Here is a 12,045-nt window from a genome sequence, read left to right on the forward strand (position 1 = left end):
TGAGGTATTTAAATATCCTGGATCCCCCCCCCCCGCATACATTCCTTGTTGTGCTATTAAACAGCAGCTAGAAGGCGCTGTTTCATTCAGATCTATGGAACATTGAAAATTAAACTTCCCCTCTCAGCAATGACATGGTCGCTGTCTGGGAGCCCGCAGTAAATGCGGAAAGGCTCAAAAACAGGAGGACTGCGGGGGGGGGGGGTCTTTAATGTAGAAACACCCTGTATCTAGTGGGGAGCATTCTTCATCATCTGTGAGGCTGCCAGAACTCTGAAGACCCCCTTTTGAAGATTCTTAGTTGGGCTGTTGAATCAGTTTAGGGGTCTTTGATTTACAGGGCTTCCTGACAGGTCCTTACCGTCCAAAGTGACTGCAATGGGCACATTCTCAGGGGAGCTAGATTGTCTGACTGGAAATAATGTTTGCCATCTGCTAAAGGCATCAAGGCCTCTTCTGCCTGCTGCCCTTTATGTGCAGCTCTGTGTCAGCTTCTGTTCAATCCATTACATTGCTAGCAGCCTCTGGATACCCATTTGCACCTTGGTTTTCTGGTCTGTTTGGTTCTTCCTTTGAGTTGTTTGTTCTGCTCATCTTACTTCAGACGTGTTTCCTTTGGGTTCCCCAAAGTGGATTCTCAGCGACCTGAATCACTCCTGTTCAAAGATGCCCACAATGGGCATGGTGCAAGCCCTATACAGCCACCTTCTCTGTGTCGGATGGACAGATGGTGTGTGTGTGTGTGTGTGTGTGTGTGTCCTGCCCCCATGAACTTACAGAGGTGACTGGGAATGGATCCTCAGGGGCCATCTAATTCCTAACTGTCATGAATGGCAGCAAATCTCATGGAATAAAGGATGCAGCCTCCTTCTTATGGTTTAAGGTGGAGTGACGATGAACCCGCTTTGGCCCAGTTCTTACATTAATATTGAACTTAGATGGGGTTAAGTGGCGAAGTCACCACATGGTGACTTCCTCCCCTTGCCACATCAGTTTTGCATGGTGAACCTTTCTTCTGGATGTGAGATTTAAGGTGGTGACTTGCGTATTGTGAAAAAAAGAGGAAATGCACCACTAACAAAGAGGTCAAAAGAGGGCATCAGTTTGCCACTGCTGGTATAATGCTAAGCTAGATGGACTGATGGTCCAACTCGCTGTAAGGCAGCTTCCTCTGTTCCTATTATTTTGCCCATTTTATTTATTGTTTACTTGTTTAATTAACAATATTTATGAATCGCTTACATTAAAAAGAAATTACTGAACAGGCAGGTCAGGCAATCTCTTCAATATTTTATAGATGGGGAACAAAATGGTGCCCAGTCCAAGGGTACTGGTGGATCCAAAACCAGGTTAAGGCTTCAGCCTCTTAATCCAGTTCCAATACATACTACAAAGTTGCCCGATGCTATACAGACTGCAACCTTGCACAGGCTGTGGGAAATGGCAAAAATCTGAAGTCTCTGTAATTTCTTCGAAGACCATTTTGGGCTTCTTGCCTGAATTAACTCTTCAGGAGGAAACAAATGTACAGTCAACCAGGGTCAGCTGTTTCTCTGCCCCCCGTTTCCTCTCTCTGCCTTGTAGAAACTTAACTACTACTTTGAAAGCTTTTTTTTTCTCCCTTTCATACATATCCTTTGTATTGTTTTGCTTTATTGATTCAAAATTTTAGCTAAGTTGCTTCATTAAAGAAAATGCTTTAAATCCTTCCCTTTAAAAAAGAAAAGAAAGGCAAGAAAAAGAAAGTTGAATTTCTCATCTAATCACTTGTCCCCAGCAGCGGGGGCTTAAAAATACCATCACATATCACGAGACTCATGATAAAATCATTAACGTCGGCTGTGTCAAGGAGAGGCCCCTGCAGGCTTCCGCCTCTCAGAAATTCTGCATCCCTCTTCAAAGCAAAGGGAAAGAGAAGCCCCCACATTGTCATTTGCATAAAACCAATTTCTTAAAATCTTTAATTAAAATCTCTGCAGATTAAGTTTGCCAGGTAAATGGAAGTGTGCCATTCTCAGTGGCTGGCGGCCCCTTGTATCCTTCTGAGTGGGGCTGTTTAGATTCTTCGTCTTCTGACCTTACTCTTCTCACGCCTTCTTTTCCTGTCCAGTTGGCATATCACAGCTTTGCTTTTGTTTCTGCTTTCTTCCTTTTGTGCTCTTATCAGCTTGAGCATCCATTTGTTATCTAATGGAATTTCCTCCTGGATGGACAGGAACTTTGGGTAGCAGCATGGTCCCTTCACACTGGAATTCTCAACTTCTGTTCCTGACTGTACATGATCATGAGCAAATCCCTTCCGGTCCCAGTTTCTGAAGGTTACATCCTGGCTCCTCTTTATTTTATTTATTTTTCTTTAAAATGTGTTTTTATCCCACTTTTCCTAAAAAAAATATGGGGGGGGGGATTCAAGGTGGCTTGTAAATGTTAACACAATGAAACATGAAAATCAAAGAGATGAGCTAAAAACAATCTTGCAAGTTCCCTTTAGAGTAAAACAAACAAGAGAAACAGCAGAAAACGGATCAGTCTTCAAAAGCTTAGGAGAATAGACCTGTTTTAACTTTGGTTTTGAAAGTAGGGATGTACGAATGTTCCGCCACGGATCTCGGGGAGGCCGAATGCCAGTGCATTCGGCCCCCCGAAATCGGTGGCAGAACAGCCCGCCCCCCCGGCCCCCCCCCGGGACAGGACTTACCTGGGGCGGATCTTCCTGGCGGCGGCGGCGGCAGTTCGGCAGCTGCGGCGGCTGGTCTTCCAACTGGCTGCCACCGCCACCGCCATTTCCAAGTTTAAAAAAAACAAAACAAAAACGTGATAGTCTACATAAAGATTTACGTAGCCTATCATGGCTAAATTTTAAAAAACACCATGATAGGCTACGTAAATGTTTACATAGCCTATCACGGCTGAGTAAAAACAACAACAAGCAAACGCGTGTACGCAAATGGCGGCGCCCATGGGCACCGCCATTTGCGTTCCTTATTTTGGCATGTCTTAGTCTATGTAAACATTTACGTAGACTAAGACGGCGAAAATAAGGGGAACGCAAATAGCGTAGCGTCTACGCTATTTGCGTTCCCCTTATTTTCGCCGTCTTAGTCTACGTAAATGTTTACGTAGAATAAGACGTGCCAAAATAAGGAATGCAAATGGCGGCGCCCATGGGCGCCGCCATTTGCGTACGCATGTGTTTTTTTTGTTTTTGTTTTAATCAGCCGTGATAGGCTACGTAAACATTTACGTAGCCTATCATGGCTGACTGCAGGGGCGCAAACGGCGGTGGCTATGGCTGCTGCCATTTGCGTCCCTGCTAGCCAGCGGCCGGATGTCCGGCCGCTGGTGGAGCTGGCCGGCGGCTCCGCAGAATCGTTGCGGAGCACAGCCGGCTGGCCAGGATTCCGGGGGGGAGGAACGGAACGCCTTCCCCCCAACATCAACATAATCCACGGAAAGGTAAGTCACTTTCGTACATCCCTATTTGAAAGACAAGAAGGTTGGTGCCACACCAGTGTTTCTAGGGAGGGTGTTCCTCAAATGGGGTGCCCACACAGATAAGATCTTATACCAGGTTTTTGTTGTTGTTGTTTATTTGTTCAGTCACTTCCGACTCTTCGTGACTTCATGGACCAGCCCACGCCAGAGCTTCCTGTCGGCCGTCACCACCCCCAGCTCCCCCAAGGTCGAGTCCGTCACCTCCAGAATATCATCCATCCATCTTGCCCTTCGTCGGCCCCTCTTCCTTTTGCTTTCCACTTCCCCTAGCATCAGCATCTTCTCCAGGGTATCCTGTCTTCTCATTATGTGGCCAAAGTACTTCAGTTTTGCCTTTAATATCCTTCCCTCAAGTGAGCAGTCTGGCTTTATTTCCTGGAGATGAAAGGGCTACCCAGAATTAGGAATGGATGAATCTATCAGTTTTGCCTTTTCCCACATTTGCTTTTTTAAAAGCTTACGTTCTTTCCATTAGGGAATTTGATAAGTTTTTATAAAACATTACCCAAATGAAATTGTCACCCATCTGCACTGGCTAAACTCAATAGGTACGGTTATTCCCAGCATGGAGACAACCATGTTGTATGTGCCTGCCATGTCACTGTTAAAGATGAGGAGCTTGTCAGAAAAAAAGAGGTAGCCACTGTAATTCAGCAGCAACACAAACCTGGTTGAATACACATGGATTCAAAGCCAGACTTTTAACTGCTGAGCTGCACTGCGTGTGGAACCCTGCATGGATCCCACTGTACACATGTTAAAAGAAGTGATGTGGAGCAGATCGACCGACAATAGCAAACGTATTTCCATAGGCACAAAGTGTTGCACATGGGGAAAATGGGTGAAATGGTGATGCAATTTGAATTGCCAGAGTTATCCATTCAGGCTGGCTATCCACAACTTAATAGGGTGCCCAGTTCCACTTTGCCAAAAACAAGGTATCACCAGAAAAGAGGACAGTAATCTGCATAAACTTTGACATGCTCATAAATGTAGGCCGATAGGCCCCACAGCATAGCTGTATTTAAGGGGGGGAAAGGGCCTGCGCAGATTAACACCTTGTAGGGCATTACTAAGACCTGGCAGACTTCAGCACTAATGACTTCAGGCTCTTTGTGCAGCGGCTGCTAATCCTCGGCTGGCCGGTGTGCTGCTCTGTAGCCAAGGTTTCCTGCACACATTAATCCACACGCACCCCCTCCCCCTTGCTCATGAAGCTAGAGGTTTATGCTGCTAATAGAAGGGCCCATTCTTTGCAGCGAAGCAGGGCTCAATGACAGCTGCCAGTGGAAAGTCTGGCTTCCCAGGTAGGTCTGTCCCAGTGGCTGAAGTGGCCCCTCCCCTCCCCTGAGCAGCAGATTCGGCACACCAGTCTCCGGGATATGAGAAAAGCCAAGATTCTCTCCCTTTGCTCAGGCTCCTGTGTCACTGGCAGTTGCACAACAGATGGGAATTCAGCAGGCAAAGCTTGACCCAGCATGGAGAGAAAGTGATGGGGAAAGTAGTCTCCCTTTGGATTTCTACCTGTCACAGGGCTGCTAAAGCAGGGGTGCAGCACCCCTTTCAGCCTGAGGGCCAAATTCCATTTCAGAAAAAATCTCAGGGGCTGCATTCCGGTTGTGGGTGGGGCCAAAGGCAAAGGAGGCAGGGTCAAAATACCAACGAATGCCATCATATTCCAGCTTAACGCTCTTCCTGCCAGGAACTAAGACCTTGGAAAGGCATTTCAAACTTTTAGAATGGGGGCAAAAAAAACCTACAGGAAAGCTGGGAAACCACCAAATGATGGTGGTTGAGCATGGCCACCTGGGGAATTAAGGACGGCAGGATTGGGACCCCACGCCTGAGAGTCTACACTCCTGTGCTAAAGCCACTGGAGCCGTACCAGGAAAAACATGGTGGCAACCTTATCATGAAATTGCCAGTGCTGCTGGGTCATAGGCAGCCATAGATAAGGAGCCAGTTGATGTTGTTATTACCAAGGCAAAGTTCCAGCCCTCATTGTTCTTCTAGCACAGGGCAACCCAATGTCTGGCCTGAATGGGTAGAATCACTCTACAGCAAGGGTGGAAATTGGGAATCTGTGGCCCTCCAGATGCTCTTTGCCTCCAACACCCATAATTCCTGAGCACTGGCTATGCAGACAGGAGCTGATGGGAGGTGGAGTACAACATCATCTGGTGGGCCACAGGTTGCCCACTCCTAAGGGTGTATGGATCTTGTTAAATCCGTTCCATGTGTGTTTCACAGATCTTTCATTCCATCATCCACTCATTGACGAAATAGCATTTTAAAACCAGAATTTTGTTGTACTTGCACTAATATGCATTAGTGCTAATGCAAATTAACACAAATGCCCTGCAAAGTCAAAAACTGGTCCAGAAGTCCGTAGAATTTGTGTGACTTGGAAGAAGCCGGACCTTGCGGAATCCGCAGGTCAGATTCATAGAAATCCGAACTCATTTGAATCTGTTGTAGATTTCTCTGACATCCCTACTCACTCCTGCTAAAGAACTTCACCACCAAGGGAGCAAGAACATAAGAAGGAGCCTTCTGCACTGAACCAACAGTCCAGTTAGTCCAGCATGCTGTTTCCTGCAACAGCCAACCCAAAGTCCACAAGCAACTCATGAGTGCAATAGCCCTCTCCCATTGTTGGACACACACACACACCTGTACCCCGTGGCATACTGCTTTTGAACATGGAGGTTGCACATAACTTCATAAACCATGGTTTGAAGCTAGCTTGTTTCAAACAAACCACTGTTAAGATTAATCCCAGTTTCTTGGGTTCAGCTGATATGGCAAGCTGCAATTAACCAAAAATGGAAGCTAAGGGTGCAATTCTATGCATGTTTAGACAGAAAAAAGTCCTTCAGGTCTCAGCATTTCCTGTCAACTATGCTGGGAGCTGTAGGCCTTTTTTGTTTGTTTGTCTAAACATGCATAAGATTGTACCCTAAGAGATTTATCCTCCATGAATTCAACTACTCCGTAATGGCTTCAACCATTACCAGGGGCAATGCATCTCCTCTGTTTCCCCTCCCTTTTGTTACACTCCAGGCTGTTTAGAATCAAATGAAACTGTGTGTGTATGAGTGTGAGTGTGTGTGTGTGTGTGTGTGTGTGTGTGAGAGAGAGAGAGAGAGATTTAGGCAGCAATCCTATACACACTTACCTGAGAGTAAGTCCCATTGAATTCAATGGGTGTACTTCAGAGTAGACAAGTATAGGATTGTTGTATCTGCCAGGAAGTTAATCTCAGCAACGGAAAGGGGTGGGTTGGGGAATATAGTTTGAAATGAGTTTATAAAAAATGGTTATCTCTAAAGGGGAGGGACTTGGGGTGGGAAAAATCCAGACCACATTAGGTTTTAAAGAAAGTGCTTCCCACTTTAGCAAAGGAAAGTGAATGCTTCAGGTGAAAACAATGACTGGAAGCGAAAGCCAAGCAGAAGTTACATTTCAAGAAATGAACGTGCATTTGTTCTGGAGTAGGGATGTATGAAAGTGACTTACCTTTTCGCGGATTCTGTTCATGGTGGGTGCGGGGAGGCATTCTGTCCCTCCCCCCGGAATCCTCGATGGGGGGGGGAGGCGATCCGGTCCTCCCCCCCGGAATCCTCAACGGCCCACTGTGCTCTGCAGCGGCTCCACAGAGCAGCCAGCCAGGCCCAGGCCAGGGCTGTCTGCAGCCGGATATCCAGCCACGGAGGGCTCTGGGTAACAAAAAAACAAAACAAAAACGTGTATGCAAATGGCGGCAGCTATGGCCGCCGCCATTTGCATTCCTTATTTTTCACCGTCTTAGTCTACGTCAATATTTACGTAGACTAAGACAAAGAAAAGAAAGGGGAACGCAAACAGCATCCGCTACGCTATTTGCGTTCCCCTTATTTTCGCCGTCTTAGTCTACGTAAATATTGACATAGACTAAGACGGCGAAAAATAAGGAACGCAAATGGCGGCGGCCATAGCCGCCGCCATTTGCGTACGCGTTTTTGTTTTGTTTTGTTTTTTAACCCAGCCATGATAGGCTACATAAATCTTTACGTAGCCTATCACGTCGATTTTTGTTTTTGTTTTTTTTACAAGACAAGACTGCAAATGGTGGTGGTGGCAGCCGGTTGGAAGACCAGCCGTCGCCACCGCTGAAGCCGCCGCCAGAGCCGCCACTGCTCGGAAGATCCACCCCAGGTAAGTCTCGTCCCAGGGGGGATCCACAGGGGGGCGGGGGTGGCAGGCCGTTCCGCCACAGATTTTGGGGGGCCGAATGCACTGGCATTCGGCCTCAACGAGACCCATGGCGGAATTCTCTGCCATCCCTACAAGAAATTCAAAATTCTGCCTCAGAAAAGTGGAAGCCTCAACACAGTTGATGCTATTGCCACCTACAGACGCAGTGCAGTAAACCAAAAACCCCAAGGAAAGAAGAAGCTATGCTACACTCACTGCCAATAGTGAGTCCTATTTGTGGGAAACTTTCAAGAATTTCTCCTCCCCTAGGAGAAATTTGGTGAAATTCCCCCCCCCCCGGTCCTCCCCCAAATTTCTCTGCCCACAAATAGGCTGGAGAATTTTGAGTAGGGATGTCAGAGAATTCTGTGACGGATCTTGGTGAGGCTGAATGCCAGTGCATTCGGCCCCCCAAAACCCGTCACGGAACGAAGCCCCACCCCCCAACCCATTAAAGGCGCGCAGGACAAAGTGCCTGCTGTCCCCACCCCACGAAAGGCGCGCGGGACAAAGTGCCCGCTGCCCCCACCCCATGAAAGGCGCGCGAAACGGAGCACTTACCTGCTCCCGTCCGTGCTGCTGTGCGAATGGCGGCTGTCCTGCGGCCGCCATTCACTTCCTCCTTCTTCAGCCGTGATAGGCTATGTAAATACTTACGTAGCCTATCACGGCTAATGCAGGGACGCCATTTGCGTCCCTGCGGAGGCTGTGATAGGCTACGTAAGTATTTACATAGCTTATCACGGCGGGGGGGGGGAACCCCAGCGTACGCAAATGACGGTGGCTACCGCCATTTGCATATGCTGGGGTTTTCCCCCTGCCGTGATAGGCTACGTAAATATCTACATAGCCTATCATGGCTCAATGCAGGGACACAAATGATGGTGGCTACAACAGCCGCCATTTGCGTCCCTGCAGGGCTGCCTAGCGGCCGGATGTCCAGCTGTGGACGGCCAGAGCCAGCTGGCGGCTCCACGGCTTGGCTGCGGAGCAGAGCCGGCCAGCCAGGATTCCAGGGGGGAGGCACGGAGCGCCTCCCCCCCCCAGCGAGGATTCCCGGGGGAGGGATGGAGTGCCTCCCCCCACCTGCAGAGCCCAGTGGAGCCAGGTAAGTGGGGTTTCGTACACCCCTAATTTTGAGAGGCCATTTATGCACAGTTCTAATGGAGAACAGGGTTCTTTTGAAAACAAGGTAGCTCCCATGAGTCTGAAAGTGTGCCTAACCCCTGGTTTAAGAGGTTCTTGGTGACTTTTACTGTGTCTACTCTAGAAGTGAATGGTGCCTGCCACCAAGTCAACCTGTCTCGTCTATGCATTCATTTCATGTTCCAAATGTCCACACAGTGTATGGGACTGCTTGGTCAAAGAAATACAAGAACCAGAAGTGGTGGCTTTATGATATAAAGGACTATGTGGAAAACGTACTAGCCCTGTATGTGTACGTTACTGCTTATTTCCCCTTGGATTTGTCACTAGATGGAGCCAGAGTCAGAATGGCCAGAGGAGCAGGCCCCTGTTCTACAATTCCTTTTCCACTTCTTGCAGACCTCCCAGATGCCTGGATTTTTGCCCCACCCGTTCCTAAAAACACCTTGGGAAAATTTGGTTTCTGTATGAAAAGACTGGGAAAGTGGGACATTGCAGGAAATAATACTGCTTTCCTTTGAACTATATGCCAGAGGTTAGGAACTGGCAGCGCTCAAACGGAAACCAGTCCACTGATGGGTGCCATCTCCAGCCCTCTCTGGCCATCACTAAAAACTACTCAGAGGAATTGGAGAGAGAAAGGGGATGCACCTATCAGATTATTTTCTTCTTGTGCCTTGCTCTTTGGGTGGCCTTGTGTCCTATTTTACAAAGAACAGTCCTCTGTTTGACGGGCTGTCCAGTCAGTTTGGTTTAAAGAGAAATACCATAGGGGAGCCCAGCAGGAGCCCTGGAGTTGCCCATCCACAGTTAGCATCTGGACAGCAAATGTAGTAGGTCACAGGGGTCAGCTGGTCACAATCTTCCCCACTATGGTAAGATGTATTCTATTTCTATTTAAATTATAGTCATGATAACTAAATTTGCATCTATACATATAAATTAGCACATGCAAATGTTATGCAAATCTCTGTCCTCTCTTTTTTGGTGATGCATTTCCTTCTTTTTTGGCAAATAGCGTAGACGCTATGCTATTTGCATTCCCCTTATTTTCGCCGTCTTAGTCTACGTAAATGTTTACGTAGACTAAGACGGGCCAAAATAAGGAACGCAAATGGCGGCGGCCATGGCCGCCGCCATTTGCATACACACGTTTGTTTGTTTTTAAGTCAGCCGTGTTAGGCTACATAAACATTTACGTAGCCTATCACGGCTGACTGCAGGGATGCAAACGGTGGCGGCTACGGCCACCGCCATTTGCGTCCCTGCTAGCCAGCGGCCGGATGTCCGGCTGCTGGTGGAGCCAGCCGGCGGCTCCGCAGAATCGCTGCGGAGCACAGCCAGCCGGCCAGGATTCCGGGGGGGGGGGGACGGAGCACCTCCCCCCCCACCATCAGCATAATCCCAAAAAAGTAAGTGATTTTCGTACATCCCTATGGCTTACTGTCTGTCATCTCCAGTGTTGTGTAGTATTAGACTGGGACTGGGGAGATCTGGGTTCTAGTCCCCACTCAGCCATAAAGCTTACTGGGAGTGTTTGTGCAGTCACTGACTCTCAGCCTAACCTACCTCACAGGGTTGTTGTGAGGATAAAAATGGAGAGAAGAGCCATGTGAGCCACCTTGGGTTCCTTGCAAGAGTTAAAAAACTCAGAATATAAATATAATAAATGAAATAAATAAACAAAATAATTCCCCTACTCAGTGAGTCTGGCCCAACCTAGTTGCCATCTCAAGGCAATATAAAGTTTGGAACCTGCCATTAGAATAATAGAATCAGATGCCACATAGCCTCCAAGGGAGATGAATGTCAACATACCAAACTCCGCTGTCCTTCCTCTGTCTAGCAGGAGTGAACGTAAAAACAGCCATGCTGGATCCGACCAAAGGCCTATCTAGTCCTGCATCCCATTTCCCACAATGTCAACCAGATGTCCATGGGAAGCTCACAAGCAGGATGTGAAGGCAACAGCCCTCTCCTGCTACAGTTCCCCAGCAATTAGCTTTCAGAGGCACGTTACCTCTGCTTCTGGAGATAGCATACAGCCATCATGCTAGCAGCCACTGATAGCTGTATCTTCCATGAGTGCTACTGGGCCAGTGCTCAAAATGGGGTAGGGGGAGGCAGGACAGCCCATAGTGAAATCCATAAACACCACCCCCCTGACACACCACCAATTTTAACCAAATCAGCCTCCCTACCGTCACCCAGTAGCCTTCTAAAAACAGTAGCTAGGGGTCTGGCACTTGTCTGGCCCAGTTTGATAAGGGGACTCCTCTAGCTTTCTATAATTTTAACACTGTATTGGACCTAGCAACATCCCCTCTAGCAGGGATGGGGAACCTGCTCTGCTCCATATGTTGTTAGACTCCAAGTCCCATCAGCTCCATCTAGCATAGCCAATGGTCAGGGATGATGGAAGTTGAAGCCCAATAACATCTGGAAGGCCACAGGGTCCCCACCTCTGAGCTACAGCTTAGAACATAAGGGCATAAGAAGAGCCATGCTGGATCAGAACAAGGGTCCATCCAGTCCAGCATTCTATTCACAGTGGCCAACCAGTTGCCCACAGGACATGAATGTCACAGCACCCTCCCGCCCATGTTCCCCAGCAACTGGTGTACATAAGTATACTGTTTCTGATAGTGGAGGTAGCATATAGCCATCAGGACTAGTAGCCCTTGATAGCCTGCTCCTCCAGCGTGAAGCGCTTGTTCCCCTGTATGCCTTGGAATGTCATTACCAGTAATGCCCAATGCTGAACGTATGTTGGCCAAGTGGGCCAGTCCCTGTGTAAGAAAAAAAAAAGAAAAGACAAGCAAATCCAATGTGGAAACATACAGAAATCAAGCACTGGAGCATTTCAGTCTCCCCGGACACTCCGTCTCTGACCTTAGGGTTGTGAGACTTAAAACAGAAATACTTGACAAATTACAGCAGGAGGTTGCAGAATTAACACATTTAATTAAGTCTCTCTGGGCTTGAACAAGAGTTATATGCAATCCTCACAAATGGAAAGGGAGGGAGGAAGAGAGCTGACACTCAGGCTTGGATGTAAATAGGACACAACTTTATTAAACTTAGGAACAGCTGGACAACTTAAAAAGCAAGGGGCTGAGCAATGGTGGGGTTTGAACTCTTTCTTCCTTGATGTCCTGTGAGCAGACC

Source organism: Heloderma suspectum, chromosome 6 (genome assembly GCF_057233095.1).
Source record: "Heloderma suspectum isolate Gila_16-S chromosome 6, 16-S_ref, whole genome shotgun sequence".
Lineage (NCBI taxonomy): Eukaryota > Metazoa > Chordata > Lepidosauria > Squamata > Helodermatidae > Heloderma > Heloderma suspectum.